General features: G+C 41.2%; 1 pseudogene; it reads left to right on the forward strand.

Moving 5' to 3' along the window:
* Positions 1-390: 390 nt before the first annotated feature.
* Positions 391-1,359, forward strand: LOC119538352 (annotated as a pseudogene).
* Positions 1,360-3,851: the final 2,492 nt, after the last annotated feature.

Here is a 3,851-nt window from a genome sequence, read left to right on the forward strand (position 1 = left end):
TGTTGTTTAGCATCTGTAGATCATTTAATTGAAAATTGCAAATATAGATGAAAAATTATCTATGGCCAAGTATTGGTAAAAGTTATTAAAACATCTGTAGTCATGGATAGGGAGTCCCATATAGCTAAGCATCTAAATAAGGAGAAAAAAAAATACTTATTACACTTCTCACTAAAGAGACCCTCTATACACTTCTTTAGGTGGTACCATTTTGGAAGCAGTATGACTCTGAAATATCTGGCAGTCTGTCACATGAAGTAATTTTCATCTAAATATTTATAGGTATTGTAACTACCCAATGTCCTACAATTCCCTGCCTTTCAGCTTACTTGACTGATCACAGATTTTAAAATGTAAAAATTGATATTTTGTTTTGTTTCTTACAGGAAAATCCATCCAACACTTGTTATGACAGCACACAATAATACTGATATGCACCCATCAACCTTCATTCTCATTGGCATCCCTGGGTTGGAGGCTGCCCACATTTGGATCTCCATCCCCTTTTGTGTGGTCCACCTTCTGGCCTTAGTGAGGAACTGCTCACTTCTATTTATCATCAAGACAGACCCCAGCCTCCACGAGCCAATGTACCTTTTCCTCTGCATGCTGTCTGTGGCAGACCTTAATGTATGCACCACAGCTATGCCAAAACTTCTCAGCCTCTTCTGGTTCCAAGATGGAGAGATTCCCTTTGAAGCCTGCCTCACTCAAGTGTTCCTGATACACTCTTGCTCCACTATGGAGTCTGGATTCTTCCTAGCCATGGCTTTTGATCGCTATGTAGCCATTTGTAACCCGTTAAGACATTCAGCTATTCTGACACACACAGTAATTGTAGGAATGGGTCTAACCATCGTACTCCAGGGAACTGTGCTTCTCAGTCCTCACCCCTTCCTGCTATGCTGGCTTCCCTACTGCAGAGCCCATATCATTTCCCACACCTACTGTGAGTTCATGGCACTCATCAAGATCGCCTGTGCAGAGACAAGAATCCACACAGCCTATGGCCTAATTGTTGCCTTCCTTACTGGAGGGGTAGACTTCATACTGATCATTTGTTCCTATGTCTTTATACTTCATACCGTCTTCCACCTCCCATCCAAGGATGCTTGACTCAAGACCTTGGGCACTTGTGTCTCCCATGTCTCTGTCATCTTAGGGTCCTATACTCCAGCTTCTTTCTCTTTTCTCACTCACAGATTTGGGCACCATGTGGCACCCCATATTCACATTTTTGTGGCCAGTATCTATCTTCTGGTCCCACCCATGGTGAACCCCATTATCTATGGGGTGAGGACAAAGAGGATACGGGACAGTTTCCTGAAAGTTTTCTGTTTTTCAGAGCCTCTGAATTAAGTCCTCTTTGTTGTTATGTAATATAAGACCAAAACTTTTTATTATTTTTCTAGATTGTTGGTTTCTTTATCAAGTGCCTTTTTAAATTTCCAGGTAGCTGGGATGTTTCTGTGTGAAGCAACTTATCCAAATATATATCATAAATATTATTTATTATCTATGTGCAGTAGAACTATATCCCTAATAAATAGTTGGGTTACTCTCAAAATGAGTATTTCATTAGGCTGCTAAATAAATATTTATTTGATGGCCATGACTATCATGCAGTTTATTGAAATGTTCCAATTCACGTAAATGCCAGAGTACATCATTGTAGAAAACATGAGCCTAAACATATCCTACATGGAGACTGAGGTTATAGAAGAGCAGGAAGCCATGAGAAAATCTTACTCTCACTTGTCTTGTCTTGGCCATTTCATCAACTCTGCAGCTATTCCAAGGATGTTATGATTTTTTTTTTTTAATGGATTCTTGTATTACTGAGTCCTCCTTTTTTAGGGAATCTTGCTTGAAGCCTACTTAATTGTGCCCTAACTATTTATCTTTCAAGATCCAAGGAACATATCTTACATAATTTTTTAACCTGATGATTAGAGTTCTATTTTCTAGGTTCTTAAAATTTAAAAACACTTAGATTGAGTGACGTCATCAACATGGTAACATAAACTGCTACTGCAAACCTCTCCCAAGAAACTCAGCTAAAAAAAAGGACAAATTTCACTTGTTCAGAACTCTGGAGGAAGGTATGGACTGGAGAAACATCCCCAAAATGCTGAATCAAAGAAAGAGAAAAATATCAGGTAGTCAACTTCTGTCCCAGACTAGCCAGTCCTCTTCCCTCTCCTTCACTTGATCCCAGAAGCAGCTCAGTCCCAGAAGCAGCAGCCATGATCCCTCCTGCCTCCCACCAGTTACACTGACTATAAAATCTTTCACAACAGTGAGACAGACATACGCCTATATCTGGACACAGAGAACCAAGCCCATAGGACCCCATGACAGGACTCAAGCTACTGGGGAGGGTGGAATATAAAAGGGCAACAAGGAGGAGTTTCCAAAATGGAGGCATGGGGAGGGAATGACAGAATTTTTTCTCAAAACAGCAAGTAGTCATGCAGAATATAGCCAAATCAACTGGGGACCCAGAGGACAGGGGAGGACATTTAGAGGCCCAGGTCAGTGAGGGATGAAGAGTCTGAGAAAACATGGACAGAGACTGTATTTCCAGCCATGGGTCCTGGTGCCCATCCGCCACTGTTGAGGGAAACAGCAGTGGGCAGCCAGATCCTTGCCTGGATGATGGCTGCAGACTGGGGCAGCTCGGAGAATCTTCCACTGCAAGTAAAGTGGAAACACAGCCCCACATGAAAGACTTTGGCCAGCAAAGTGAGGACACAGGAGCCCCACAGTTTCAGTCTCGCCCAGCCAGACACTGAAGGGCTACAGGAGACAGACAACTTCTGAGGACCATTAAGCCACCAAACAGAGCCATCTGCTGGGCAGGTTAGAAAGCACGGGTGAAAACTGAAGGGTTTTTCAGAGTGTCTCCAGACCCATCCCAGCCCCACACATACACATCATGGGTGTCCAAAAGGAAAAGAGAAGGGAAAAGGGCCAGGAAAAATATTTGAAGAAATAATGGCTGAAAATTCCCCAACCCTTAAATGACATAAATATGCAAATCCAAGAAGCCCAATGTGCTCCAAACAGAACAGATCTGAATAGACCCACTCCAAGACACATACTAACTAATCAGACTGTCGAATGCCAAATAGAAGGAGAAAATTCTGAAAGCAGCAAGAGAAAAGCAATTCACCACATACAAGGGAAGCCAAATAAGACTAAATGCTGATTTCTCATCAGACATCATGGAGGCAAGAAGGAAGTGGTATGACATAGTTAAGATCCTGAAAGAGAAAAATTGCCAGCCAAGAATTCTTTATCTGATAAAACTGTCCTTCAAAAATCAGGGAGAGTTTTAAAATATTCACAGGTAAACAGAAGCTGAGAGAGTTCATTAATAAGAGCCCAACCCTACAAGAAAAACTAAAGAGAGTACTTCCAGTTAAAAAGAACAGACATGAGAAAGAGGTCTTGAAGAAGGTACAGATTTAAAGGTATTAGTATGGGTAAGTTAAAGGATAAAAAGAGAGACAAAAACTAGATCTGACAAATAAAAACAAGTGGAATGTTAAGAGCCACAGCTCCTTCTCACACCTGGCTACCAGGATCCTGGCAACAAGAATTAAACACTCTAAACAAGAGATGAGAAGATTCTTTTCTAAGAGTTTCCCCACTCCAAGAGAAAAAACTGAAAGAAATATACTGAGGGTTTCTGAATGAAGTGACCTTGCCAGGTTACTCTACATAGAAGCTAACAGTTGATAAGCTCTTTGACAAGTTCGTCTTAAACACAGAGCCCTCAATCAGCTGCTTCATTAAAAAAAAATTCACAGAGATCCTTTGTTTTTTCCATACTGAACAGTACTCGG

This window comes from Choloepus didactylus, chromosome 6 (assembly GCF_015220235.1).
Source record: "Choloepus didactylus isolate mChoDid1 chromosome 6, mChoDid1.pri, whole genome shotgun sequence".
NCBI lineage: Eukaryota > Metazoa > Chordata > Mammalia > Pilosa > Megalonychidae > Choloepus > Choloepus didactylus.